Genomic DNA, 14,374 nt, shown 5'->3' on the forward strand with positions numbered 1-14,374 from the left:
ACACTGATATCACTTCAGATTTGTTTTCCCATCAACACAGTTTGGTCCGATGAACCATCTAGTAACACACAGTGAATCAATCAGTCCGCTGCTTCCGGCACGGATAGGAACCCCGTACTGTAGCTTACTAATATGGCTTCAGGAGAAAACAAATCAATTACTAACACAACACTTGGGGCTTTGGTTTTCAATGTCCTCTGTTCCAAAAGAACCTCCCTTTCGCATAACGTACGACGAGAGACATAAATACACAATCCCGTTTGTGTGACTGCATAGGACGCACGACAGCGCCTAGCGCGGTCATTTCCGTGCGCCTTGTTCTCCTGCCAAGAAAAGCAAGTAGTTGCTGCCAGCCCCCTCAGATTCCCTGCCCTTGTTTCAATTGTTGTCAGTGAACTGGAAGAGGATCATGACTGTTGACACACTGCCACCTGCTCGTGATGCAGGGCGGTGCAGCCGACTGCTTCTACATCTCTGTCCTCCTCCTCCACCTGTGCGTCCCGAGCTGTTTTCTGCCACGGCCACGCTTTTTTTTTTAACAAAACACACTCCCACTGCACAGCACAAACTGACAATAGTTACTGAGGACCAAACTGAAGTCTGAGGAAAAAAGTCAAGGCTTTTGACATAATTCATATTAAATGGGACCGATTTACACTCTGCATCGTATTTTTTTGCAATGCAGAGTAGAATTAAACAATCCTCGAGAGAATTCCATTCACAACTCGGAGCCAAAACGACTCCTCCGACTCCGACTTGCTCATGGTTTCTTAAAACCAAGCGAACGAAACGATCCAAGAGTCGGAAAAGATGAAACGACTATTTTTACAGGAAAAAAAAAAAAGAAAAAAAAAGAAACCTTGAAACTTGCTCTGATGAACAACAGAGCTATTCCGACCGGAACTGAGGTACAGCCGTGCAAATTTGATCTTGCGACGCCAGAGCTCACTTCCGTCATTCATCACTTTTGGGGCGGAATTCAGAAGAAAAAAAACGTTCACAGCACACCTGGCGAGCTCTCACGGAGCACGAGCGGTCGGGGAAAAAAAAACACCGCTCCTGTGCATCAGTCCGCCTCTCTCCATCTGTTCATTCGCTCTTCTTGAGCTCTTCCACGCTTCATCGGCATCTGCACCCAGAGCCGCTTTCAGTCCGGCAGGCCGCATGGGAAGGCTTGTCCCGTCGTCCTTTGTTCTCCCGTTTGCGTTGGCTTGACCGTTGCTTGGTTTATCCACCTTCCTCCGCCCTCGCGAGGTAAAAAAAACCCCAAAACCATCACGTCGGGCGCTGGAACATGAGCCGGGTTGCGATGTGTCCTCCTCCTCCCTCCTCCGCGCCAGACCGTGGGCTCCGCCGCGGGAGGGCTCCGCCTCAAAAGAGCCGGACCTGCTTCTTCAGCTCGTTCTTCTTCCACTGAGCCAAACGGTCGAAGGCGGACATGGACATTCCGAACACCCGGTGGAAGTCCTCGGGGGAGAGGTGCCGCTGAGGGAGAGAGCAAAAGGGACAAAGATCTAGACCACACAGAGGGGAATCGTCGGCTTTTTTTTTCTCCCGGGCTTTCTTACTCCCCGGAAGATTTGTTAGAGAAGTCGAGGCGTGCGGGACCTCACCTCCAGCCTGGCTCTGTCCACGTCACCGGGGAGACGCTGCTGTCCTCTTACGCTCACCATCAGGGACTCATACCGGTAAATCTGGGACAGATGGACAGCCGGAATAACTGAGCTCATTCATTTGTCCGTCTGTGTGTCTGTCTGTGTCCATCAAACGATCAGTCAATCTGTGTGTGTAATGGTAATGGTGTATTGTAATGGTGTCCGTCTCACGGTAGACCTGCCGGAGCAATGACTGGTGTTACGCCTTCTCGGCACAATACTACTACAAACACTTTTCATCCAGGCATGACAGGAAGTTGGCACCGTCACGGTTGGGTGACGGTGTCGGCAGAACACCTTACCTTGTATTCTGGAAGGAGAGGGTGAAAGAGAAAAAAACCCCAAAAAACACAGAGATGAGTCGCGGATACATAAGAGGATCACTCATTTTCTGTCCAAACTCTAGGTATTTTTTTGCCTCTGCCAAACCCGCGGGTGAAGAGAGGAAATTGGGGAGGCGTACCTTTGAGCTGCCAGTTAATGGAGCTGTTGCTGTCGTACCGATAACAGTCTCCGCCCTCACTGCCCGGCTGCAAGAAAAAGAATGAGCGGTTTGACGAGCTTTAGAACGCACGGCTATACCCGCAATGCATGAATTACATACGCAAGACCGGCATTATGTATTGTTAAACACATAGCGTCACACAAACACGCACGTGTGCACACAGGCATACACATAGAATAACAATAACCTACTCTGTTCGGTCCGTTACGGCCGTAGCCTGGCAACGAGGCAGATTTGTTGACGTATGAATCTAGGATAAAAACATTTAATAAAAAAGAAATCATGTCATTTACATTTACGAACAATAAGCGAAGCCAAGGAAAGACGAGCAAAACACAGCGGCATTCAAGTGTTACGTTTACCCGCTGTAATTCTACCGTATTAAGGCGCTGCCGCCGGACGGAAATGTTCATGGCAGCCTGGCTATGTCTCAGAACGCAATACCATTTATTTCAATATGGAGGCGTGTGATAAGTGTAAGGACCTTGCTAATTTCATGGTTCATTAGGTTCTCATCGTGCAGCTGATTGGTGGTGAGGGTTGGGAGAGCTTATTTCTTTTTTTTTTTTTTTTTTTTTTACAGGTCCATTGGGAACTTTGGCTCTGAAACGGGCAGCATAGACATGAAACAGCCATTTTGTTTTTTCTTCCATAACCATACTTTGTTGCAAAACACAATAAAACAACACCGCAATCAGCGCAGCACCACACCCAATTTCTGAAGTTATTATTCAATTATTAAGTATAATTATTGACAGCGCCTCACTGTCCCGATTCGACACGAACCGCTGTGTTGCGCAGTGTCTAAAATGGACCAGTAGAGGACAGTAGAGACACACACCTCTTTCACTCATCGCTCAGGCTCACTGATACCCCACCACTGTTCATGCTTCCCTGCATCTCTCTCTCCTCTCTCACTAACTTTGTTGCTACCATTCTTTTTGTCAGACTTCCCCCCCCCCACCTTTGCTCCACTGCTTTGCTCACTCTTTTCTTCTTCTCTCTCTCCCCCTCTGACACCCTTTTTGGTGCTGAGGAGAATTTAGTTAGACAGTGATGTCAAAGCCAAGATGAAGTATCGTGATGCAGCAGAATATTGGATCGCGTGTGTAGCTACTGTAACCTACAGTGCTGTGTTTGCGTGTGTATGTTTTGAATGGGTTGTTCCAGCCCAACGGCTGTCTGTCTGTTTGTCTGTCTGTCTGACTGTCTATCCATCTATCCGTCCGGCTGTCTGTCTGTCTGTCTGTCTGTCTGTCTGTCTGTCTGTCTATCTATCTATCTATCTATCTATCTACATTTCCCACAGGGCTAATGAAACGTAATGATGTATGGATTGAAGTAAAGAGTCGGAGGGGGAAGGAGCTTATTGAAATCCATTTTTCTGAGTTGTTATGGATGTGATCTGGCAGCAGACCAGCATGTTTCAAAGGGATGCAATCTCATTTAGAGAAGTGCAATTTTGGGACAAAAGACAAGATAAGAAAAATCTTTTGAGATAAGATAAGATAAGGTAAACCTTTACCAATCCCCCATTCAGGAAAGGAGGGAAATCATTCAAATAAAGTTATAATAAGGCAGCCGTATTGTAATTGACGAAGTGAACACTTACAGGTGCAGTGTGTAGAATCTACCGAATGGACTTGGCAAGAATTGAATACAATATTCATTAGTATGTTTTAATTAGTGTATAATCCTAAGAAAATAACAATCGTGTTTTTCGTTACCTTAGAAAGAGCCGTTTCTATCTACATCGGGAGCGGGTACGCTTCAACCGAGGCCGCCATGTTGCACCGCCATGTTTCCACAGTAGCCCACTACGGACAAACCGGCTGGCCCTCGAAAGGGTCTTTAGTTTTTCGCGAGTTTTGCGAGTCACACTGCACCTTTTAAGACACCATTTCTGTTGTACTAAACTCAGTAAGTACTTGCCTTTAACCATATGATTTCAAAATGTCCAATTGCAATCAACCATCAACTAGCACTACCAAATTATAAGAGTGGGGACAGTTGTTCTCATCACGATAACTCCTCTGATGACCTCAGACCTTATAAACACACACGATTAACTTACCATCGTCAGCACCGTAGAGTGACCTGGAAGCTACGGAGAGAGTGAGAGGTGGAAAGTGAGAGGAGAAAATAATAATAATAATAATAATAAAATAATAATAATAATAAAATAATAATAATAATAATAATAATAATAATATAAAAACAATAATAATAATAATAATAATAATAATAACAACAATAATAATAATATAATAATAATAATAATAATAATAATAATAATAATAATAATAATAGTTATAATAATAATATTAATATTTATAATAACTTTTATTTCTATAGCACCTTTCAGAACAAGCAACTTAAAGTGCTTCACAAAAATAGAAACAATCAAATACTAACGACAAAAGCAAAGCAAACAAGCAAGGAAATTGCATTTAATAAAAATAGGTAAATATTATACTAATTTCAAATTCAGGTAATCCATTTGGTCTGAAAAGAAGCACGGTCTTTCCTCAGTGAATGACTCATGAATATAATCAACTCACACAGAGAGGATTTTATCTTAACTCAAACAGAGAAAGGCGGGAGTCACGCAGAAGCCTCTCACAATTACTTTTCCATTTCTAGGGAAAATCACTAAAGATGGATACAGTATCTAAACATACAGACAGACTGAGAGATGGATAGATGTAGTGGTGCTCCACCCTATTTCCCATCACACATTCATATTGCCTGCGTGTGGCTGCATTGCAAGAACCATTTAACTACAGTTTACTGTATGTGTCCTGACTGCACTAGATGCTGCTATTTCAGTGGCATTCTGCAGATAGTAAACGTGGAAACGTGTGAAAAGTGAAGTGGCCGTGGAAGTGTCTGCAGCAGGTGCAGGTGGCCTTTCAGTCACAGGGAATAAAGCCACGACAGATGTCACGGGATGTCACTTAAGACGCAGACTCAACTGAGGAAGTGACAACATTAACATGAAGACACGCTACCGAACGGCAAACGATAATTCATGTACCAAAACATGACGGCGCTGGTATCTGGAAGCAGCCGGTTTGCAGCGGATTCTCAGTGATTTTCTTTTTTTTTTTTTTTTTCCCAGGCGAGTCATTTTATTTCATTTCCAAATCTGTTTTGAAACCAAACAGCAGTGAGTTAGAGGTGCTGACTGGGAAGCTTATTAAAACATATTATTCCCCCATTCTGTTTGAAGCGACGCTGAGGGTGAGCAGCATCCACCTCTCTTGATGTTGACCACCCCCCTCCCCACCCCCGCCTGACTATGATTTACTTGCTTCCTTCAGGTCGTACGTCTTCTTTGACCAGCTCTAAATTGCTCCAGCCGCCCCCCCCCCCCCCTTCGCCTCCCCTGCCCTCTCCTCCCCCTTTCTCACACACTCTCTCTCACATTCCATATAGTCCTCCGTCTTTTTGGCTAATTCCACCCTCCGTCTGTCTCTCTCTGCATTCCTTGCGCCAAATAAACCCGGTTCTCATCTTTACTCTCTCTCTCTCTCTCTCTCTCTCTCTGTCTCCCCCCCCCCCTCTCTCTCGGGGGGGGGCAATAAGAGGGTGAGAATATGAGGAAAGAGGCGGGAAATAAATACACATGCACCCACCCAAACACACACACACACACACACACACACACACACACACACACACACACACACACACACACAAAACAATACATGGGCGTAAGTGAGTGTGCAGACACGGAAATACACTAAAAAGCGATAAAGACTCATTTAGATACATCCACACAAATGACACAGGGGTACATATACACACTCTGACGCACACTCTCCACATGTAAAAACACATGCAAAAATGCAATAGACACATAAACACAGGAATACAGCTTAGCAGCCATCGACCTTCTTTACCTGTTGTTATTACAAAGTTATTAGTATTTTAAATTTAGTGGACCTACAAAGCGAGTGACTGCTGTCAGCAGTGATTGGGGTTTATTTAAATAATTAGTATGCTTTTCAACCTCTGTACGTTTGTTTGCGCGTGATAAAATATGGCTTTTAATATAAGCTCACTATTTCACGAAACGCGTACTTCCATACAACTTGTATTGACTTTCACCCTCAGTATTGTCCGATTTTTGAAGTTTTTGATCTCCCAACATCGTATTTTTGTAGCATTGTGTTTGGGGTCCCACCACCGGGTGAAACAGCGAGCCAGAGACAACTTAACGGCAATTATAGATCAGTTGGGTTTAAAGAAATAAACTCTATCCGGGCAGGAGTGGCACGCTAAGCAAAGTGACGTGAAACGTACGAGGCTGGTTGAGGACGCCGTAGTCCCCGTTGTGCAGCGCCTCCTTGCTGCTGCTGCGGGAACTGCGGCCGCTGCCCCACTGGTCGTTGTCGTAGCAACCGGAGCGCGCTTTCATCTCCTCCTTCAGGATCATTCTACCGATCCCCTGCACGGGGAGAAGGGGAGAGGGAAGGAGAATTAAGGGGTTGTCCCAGGAAACGACGGCGTGGGTAAAATAAGACGGGACAGATGGAGGACGGGCGGACGGATGAGAGGATAAAAAGAAGGGAGACGAGGTAAATGTAGACGGATGGAGTGACAGATTTGAAGAGTGTGAGTGGATTGTTGGTCGGGGGTAGAGGCGGGACGGAGGAGACGGACGGGCGGGGCTACGGATAGATGGATGGATGCGGCGTTAGACGCGTCAAGACTGAAGGAGGGAATGGACACTTTATAATGGAGGTGATGAAGAGAAAAAACAAGAAATGAAAAGTGCACTGCAGTAAACGTTTAAAAGGAGGATGAGGGGCGGATGAAGATCTCTGCATTAAATCCAGGGAGTGAGGCTGGTAAAGCAGAATTTAATTAGCTGACCAAATAAATATTAACAAACAGCAAACACGCGCGGGCGCACGCACACACACACACACACACACACACACACACACACACACACACTCTTTTTTTATAAAACTTGCGCTGGCACGTCCCCTCTACAGGATTCAGAGAAGGCTACAGTGCATGTGAGGAAAGGAGGAGGAGGAGGAGGAGGAGGAGAAGGCGGTGAAGTGATTCTTCCGTTCATTACCCTGTTAAGATTCTGATTCCATCCATCTTCCTCCCCTCCAGAAGAGAACCTCCTCACCCTTGAGGCTGGGGACAGGGAAGTGAGAGGGTGAGAGAGAGAGAGAGAGAGAGAGAGAATGAAGAATATCAGAGAAGGGAATGGAGAAAGAAACAAGGGGACAAGGAGAGAAAGACACTGATGAGAACACAAGGAGACAAGAGGAAGGAAGAACAAACCACGAGGAGGAACGCAGAAGAAGGAGAGAGAGAGGAAGTGACAGAAAGAGACAGCGTGAACAAAGGAGAAGATCAGGTACAGGATAGAGTTGAGAGTTGTGGGAGGGGTTTACAGAAGAGAGCTGGGGCTGGTAGTGGAGAGGTGCAGGCTGACTTTACTCTCTCGCCCAAACACCAACTCAATGTGTGTCCGCATAAATTTGTCTGACTTTCGCGCATTTCCCTATTTCTGCTTCCTGCATGTGTACTGTCTACATAAGCACATACTCATCACATTTGTTTGATTTGCTAATGGAAGTATCCAAAATGCATCTTATGCCTCCTACTTCAGCAGTGTTTTTCTTGTCTTGGTCATCTGATGATGTCTTGAATCAAAGGTGCAATAATTGACATTTTAACATCTCTCTAAACAGGTCTCAAACACACATTCTAAACATATTGTATGGTTTCACAAAATAATTTTTTTTAACATTTATGACTGGTCTTTTAAAAACCTCTTTGGGCACAGACTATTTTGTGCAAAAGCCACAACATAATGACTTGGTGCACATTGCTGCAAAATGCACGACAAAAAGCAAAAGCCATGAAGTGTCTTTACCTGACGTGTTAATCCATACGATGACTTTGCAAAAAAAAAATTCCCACATTTGATTCTCTTTTTTGTTTACTTTTCTCAGCTGGCAGCCATTGACTTTGCGTTCTGCATGTGCTCCTCTATATGATGTTTCCATTTGGGCTAGCGGTTCATATGTATACGCGGCTTTGGGGCCACGGTAACGATACGGTTTCGGTATCTTTATATTTAAGAAAAAATAAAAAAATTTAAACGTAAAAGGTGTAAAAAATGTTTTTATAGTCGTCTGCCACAAGTATTACACTACTGTGTATATATATATAATATTTTAAAAACATTTTAAAAATGTTTCACAATAAAAAAAAAAAAAGAACCAGTACTGTTGTTATTTATTTTGTGACAGATATGGATTGTATTTTTCACACACATAAATAATAGTGAAATAAAACCTCACAGTCAGACTAGTGTGTGTGTGTGCCTTCGCTTTGTGAACCTGGGTTATGACAATGGGTGCGTTCCTTTTCAGCCAGGGCACCTTCCAGCGAGGGGGGAGCATGGGCTATCCCTTACATGGAGGGGAAAACATCTGCCGGTGGCAGGAGACGGCAACTTAAACAAACAACACAACATAAAACTGTAAAACTTGACCAAAAAAAAAAGAAGGACCCAGCGAGACTCAGTTCCCTTCATTCCTACAAAAGAGCGGTTCAAGAGCATCGTTGGAGAGAAGATAATAGTATGAATAATAAAGAGGGACATGGCAATTGCAGGGGGTTATTTTCTGACCTGGGCCCCTTGATTGATTGTACTCTTTACTAAAACATTTCTACTTAGTTTTATCTTGTGTTTCTGCGGAAAAGAGAAAAAAAACCCAAAACGTGCAAAAATAGAGAAATTCTGCGCGGCTGACGTGGCCACTCCAATAGTGGATTCAATAGGAAGGAGCACTTATGGCGCGCCGCGCCCATACGCTGCGCCGACGTGTCCAGTGGACTTCTACAGTGATATGGGCATACCGCGGTTCATGTGTGCGTATTGAACCATGGGGGGCATACCGAGCGGCTTGATAATACACTGTGTACCGTGGCATCCCTGGTGTCTGGTGTTGGTGGCAAGGTCTGCCGCCTTTGCAAGGATGCAAAGATCGGGCACGTGCAGGAAGTGGAAAGTGAAGGTGAATTTGACAAAGCAGCGTGTGGATGAACAGCCCTCCCTCCATATACAGTGTGTGTATATATATATATATGTATATAAATTACCTTCGAGGGGGTGTGAGTTAAAGGTGTGAACGCTGTACCTTTGGGAGATCCGGTGTAGGGGAAGTAGTTGGAGTCCGGGCGGTAGATGTCGTTACAGTTGGACGTGGAAAGGCTGTTGGAATTCAGGTTTGCATTGCTTTTACTCTTGATGGCGCCGTGGGAGAGGCGTTGACGTCTGAGAGAAGGGAGAAAGGGAGCGAGGGAAAAATAGAGGTGTGGTTTGCAGGGGGGCGGGGAAAGAGGAGAAGAAAAAACACATGCAATCAGAGTCACGTGAAGGACAAGGGAGCGGCGGACACCGTTGCGCGATGTTGTCATGTTGTGTTGCGGTCGTCGCGTCGCTGTTGTGTGTTATTGTGCAGGTGTGATTTGAACCTTGAGCGGCCGGGAAGCACGTGCGCGTCCACCGACTGGTCTGGGACGGCACTTTGCCTCGACGTCAGTAAATCAGCCTCTCTCTCTCTCTCTCTCTCTCTCTCTCTCTCTCTCTCTCTCTCTGTCTCTCTCTCTCTCACCCTCCCTCTCTGACCTCACCCCTCCCTCATGTCTCATGCTCTCTCACCTGGTATCCACTCCAAATCATTCAGGTCCAGGGTGCTTTGGCTCAACGGATTTCAGCCGAAGTGAATTGAGTGAATTAAGTCCAAAGCGAACCAATTGTGTTATGATATTAAACAGCGAAATTTTATTAAACTGCTGCTTGGAGACTCAAACAGCGCTGATTCAGCCACATGTTTCATAACAGAATGAATTCCACGCGCTTCCAACTGCAGGTACAAAGCGACGCTGCCCCGAAGACGTAGAAGAAGAAGAAGACGAAGAAGAAGAAGAAGAAGAAGAAGAAGAAGAGGAGAAACAAAAGGAATCAATGTCAGAGGCATATGGCTCCTTTACGCACCTTGTCTCTTGAAGATGGGCGGTTTCCTGTAGATGTTGCTCTCCTCCACCGCTGGGGACAGAAACACAGAGCGTTGTGAAAGGACAGCGAAGGCACGCGGAAAGGGAGGTCGAGGGGAGGCGAAGGAGAACGGACGCATGCGACGAGACGGGGAAGGGGAGTGCAGAGAGACAAAGCGAGGGAATTACGGGAGTGGCAGGGAAGAGAAGGAGAAAGGAATGAATAGGAACGGAATTAGCGGAGAGACGTGGCGGCCCGACTGACGCACGGGGAGGCTGGTTCCTTTTCCATTCACAGGGCCCGTTTAGGAAGCCGGTGCAGCGATGGCGCCTCAGTGCTCAGTCAGAAGCCACGCCGGGCCGTTCGCTGCGTTGGCACAGGGTTTGCTATGTTGTTGTGAACTATTTCTTTTATCGGAAGCTCTTAAACTAGGCATACTAGTTATGAAGACATTTCAAATCAATATCTTTTTGTTGCGTCTCCTCATCGCAAAATAACCCCATTCAAAGTGGTACTAGACCCGATCACCCTGAGGGGGGCCACATTATCCCTTACATAATAATTTCAAAACAATCCCTCTCAACATAATACACTTGGCAACAGATAATACATGTCAACAATAAACATCTGCAGTAAAAATATTTATATCCAGAAAAATAGTCAGAATCTATGAATCGGAACCCCTTTGGATTTATATAAGAGTATTACAAATGCAAAGTTCAGCTTTGAAACAAAAATTGCTTTCCCGCCGCAGCCTGTAATAGCTACATGAAAAAACAAATATTAGAGAAAAACAACAACAAAAAAAAAACCCTGGAGAGAGCAGGGCAGCAGTCCTAACAGCCGTGTAGAGTTAGGGGTTTGATTCCAGAGGGCCGCACCCATTGCTAAATATGTCTGCACTCCACTTGCAGAGCTGGCAGGCACTTTGGATAAAAGCACCCAGAAAACCGTTCCATTCCAGGGTAGGAATTAGGAATAACATGGAGAAGCTCAGCGGCACTGAGGAGACGCAACAAGAAGGAAGGACTGATGTTGTGTGTGTGTGTGTGCGTGCGTGCGTGCGTGCTTGCGTGTGAGAGTGTGTGTGTGTGTGTGTGTGGGGTGGGCGGGCGGGAGAAAATAAACAAACCGATAAGCCTTAAAAATGCAACAGCTTGTCCTACAAAATACAAAAATCATCATTAACATTAGCACAAAGAAATATTGACAGAGACATAAAAAGACACTTTAGAGAGGGAGGTGTGTGTTTGTGTGTGTGCGTATGTGTGTTGGGGATTGCTGCAACATTGTAATCCAGGGTTTGTTTTAAGGTTGTTGTTATATGATAGATAAGGCAAAGAGCACTTTTGTCAAGACGGTGAATTCTGAATAGGACGACATGAAAAAAACCCCCATGAAATCCATGTTTCTGAAATCCATGAAAACCCCTATGAAATCCAGGCGGCCTGTGTGTCCAACAAAAAAACGGCTGAGAGCGGTTTAGAGATCGTTTTGAAATTGTCAATAATCGAATAATCAACTTGGTACGGAGCTGAACAACAATAACAATATGAAACAACAGCAATCACAAAAAAATGTCGGTGACAAAACCGAGAGATGTGAGGCTCGGGGTCAGACAAATGATGGGGTTAGAGATCGGCGTCAAGGTAAGAGTTGGGAATAAAATAAAATAAAAATAGTAATAATAGTAATAATAATAATAATGAAAATAATTAAAAATAAATAAATAAATAAATAAATACGAGTTGGGAGTGAAGCCCTATACTCAGCAGAGCGAGGATACTTAAAAGGTTCAGGCTGTGCGTCTACAGTAGTCTCGACATCGGACATGAAGCATCATCCTGCACGCTCACATTCGCAGTTGTTCCCATGCTTGTTCTAGCAGATTTCCCAGAGGGCAGTTGCTTGCGGGCGTTCCTCCTCAACGGTCCACAGAAGTGACCAAAGGTTTGGTTCTCTTTTTGACACTCGGTTCTTGACTCGGCTCCGACCCGTGAATGGAGCTCTCACAAGAATTGTTTCATTCTGTCGAAAAATGATTTCTTTCGGCAAAGCAAATGCAAAAGCGGCGGGCTCCAAAAGCGTAATTCTCTGTAAAAAGTATTTGTTTGGCTGGAGAAATGCAAAATTGTATTTGCAAATTATTGAATTCCATCAAAATCATTTCTTTGGGAATGAAAAGACAGAGGCACATTCAGTGTGAATCATGCCAAATGCCATCTATTTAGTCCTCGGTAATTATGTAATGTGAGTTGAAAACTGCTGACTTCCCGATCATCTCTTTGGCCGCTGCCGCAAGTGTAGGATTAGAAGGAGCGGCGTGAGAGTGCGCCTCATGCTGTTTGTGAACAGAGTTAGTACCACACAGGTCAAATGGCAAAGGGTCAAGAAGAGGTCGGGGTGCGGATGAGAGCCTACCTGGTACATGGAAATGCTTGGGGGCTTGGTAGGCGGTGGGTGTGGCAGACTGACTGTGACAGGGGGAACTCCTGCCACTATCACTACCTGAAGTCCGCCCGTCCAATGACAATGAGAGAAACCAGAGCGTGAGAACCGGCATGGCCCCGCCTCCCCCGGACAGACAAAGCGGAGGTGGATGTTCCGTGTGTGTTCTGCTGCGTTACCCGGCCGACAGTAGCGCAGCGGGGATCCTCCGTAGCGACTGCGTGGAGGAGAGGCGGTGTAGGTCGGGCTGGAAGAGTGTCTGGTCCTCAACTCCACGCTGTCCAAGAGATCCTGAGGGAATTATAAAATGAATATTAGACTTCTGAGAAGCTTTTACGTGATGGGAGGAGTGTTGGGAGGACCAACACCGGGTCTTGTGAATCTGTCACCACAGGAAGGAGCGGGAGACTCTCAACACCGCGTAACTTCCATTGATAATATGTAGGATTATACAGTAGCCTGTAGCCTTTGCTGTTCTCTATCCTTACATCCTAGCTATCAGCCATTTTATGAAATGCATGAAATGTGTATCTATCTCCTGCCCGTAGGGTTTGAAGTTCAAATCTTTGGTAAGTATTGGTGCCGCAGAGAGTACACCTACCTGAGAGTATGGAGAGAGTGAACCCATTGACTGGAACAGAGAAGGAAAAAAAGATCACATTAAGATAAATAAGACATGCTTATTTCGATGTTTTTTTGGGGGTTTTTCTTTTTTTTTCGAGGGCGATTTAGGCTGTTGGCTATTGGCACCGTTCCTCAGTGGCTGCCTGTTGCTGCAGCTCCACGCTTTTTCCTCGCTTTTTCTTCTTTTTTTCTTTTTCACGTCGCAAAGCATAAAGTCCCCACCGCGATTTCACCCCGCCACACCTTTGTCTCTCACTATTTCCTTGCAAACATTTGACGAGTTAAAATTTGAAGGGAATGCATTGTCCGAATCAACCGAATAGAAAATCGAACCAGAGCCGGATAACGGTCCATTTCATCCTTCTCAAAAGGTAACCTTTGTGTGTGACTGGCTGATAAATAATTTAGACAAAACTTATGTTCTTCAGATAAACCAAGACAAACTCTGTGTGTGTGTGTGTGTGTGTGTGTGTGTGTGTGTGTGTGTCTGTGTGTGTGTACCCGTGTGTCGTCTTGGAGGTGTGTGTGTGTGTGGTAGGCCTGGTAGGGGATTACGTCAGGCCTCTGGATGTCGTAGACAGCGTTGACACTGGGAACAGCAGCCATGCGCTTGTAGTTCAACACCTCACTGTCGGCCTTAGCCTGGGAATAGAGGAGAGAGGGAGAGAGGGAGAGAGAGAGAGAGAGAGAGAGAGAGAGGAAGGACGGGGGCAACAAGATAAAGGGTAAGCCTTGAAAACAAAACACACAGTTAATTAACAGTTCATCTCACACCCAGGATGCACTAAAACTATCAAAACACTTCAAACATGTCGCACAATCTACTTACATCTGCCGTTATCTTCGATTATTATTTTTTTTTAAGATAAAAATGTTCCATGAATGGGGCGTGGCTTGCGGAGCCGGTTCTGTCAGACAACTCGACGGCTCCACGCGCTTCCACGCCCTTATGGGCCGGCCTATTTAAGCAGCCGGTCCCCCTTGCCCTTCCTGCTTTGCTTCCTGCTTTGCTTGCTGAGTTGCTCCCCCCACCTCCCCTGCCTCCACCTGTTGGGCTCTACTCTTCCATCCAATGGAGGGGATTCAAGCTCATCGCCCCAG

The 14,374-nt window shown here is 45.4% G+C and overlaps 1 pseudogene across 1 annotated transcript in view; it reads right to left on the bottom strand.

Moving 5' to 3' along the window:
* Positions 1-1,371: 1,371 nt before the first annotated feature.
* LOC307239843 (actin-binding LIM protein 3-like) overlaps positions 1,372-14,374 on the bottom strand; it is a 30,745-nt pseudogene continuing 17,742 nt past the window's right edge. The window contains exons 9-21 of the transcript in view: positions 13,775-13,915; positions 13,251-13,280; positions 12,829-12,940; positions 12,623-12,709; positions 10,202-10,252; positions 9,342-9,478; positions 7,256-7,320; positions 6,469-6,613; positions 2,352-2,410; positions 2,119-2,185; positions 1,958-1,965; positions 1,614-1,694; positions 1,372-1,485 (exon numbers count right to left, since the gene is read on the bottom strand). The product of the transcript in view is annotated as an actin-binding LIM protein 3-like (transcript). The remainder of the gene's footprint in view (positions 1,486-1,613; positions 1,695-1,957; positions 1,966-2,118; positions 2,186-2,351; positions 2,411-6,468; positions 6,614-7,255; positions 7,321-9,341; positions 9,479-10,201; positions 10,253-12,622; positions 12,710-12,828; positions 12,941-13,250; positions 13,281-13,774; positions 13,916-14,374) is intronic.

The sequence above is a fragment of the Zeus faber genome, assembly GCF_960531495.2.
Source record: "Zeus faber genome assembly, chromosome: 14".
Taxonomy (NCBI): Eukaryota; Metazoa; Chordata; class Actinopteri; order Zeiformes; family Zeidae; genus Zeus; species Zeus faber.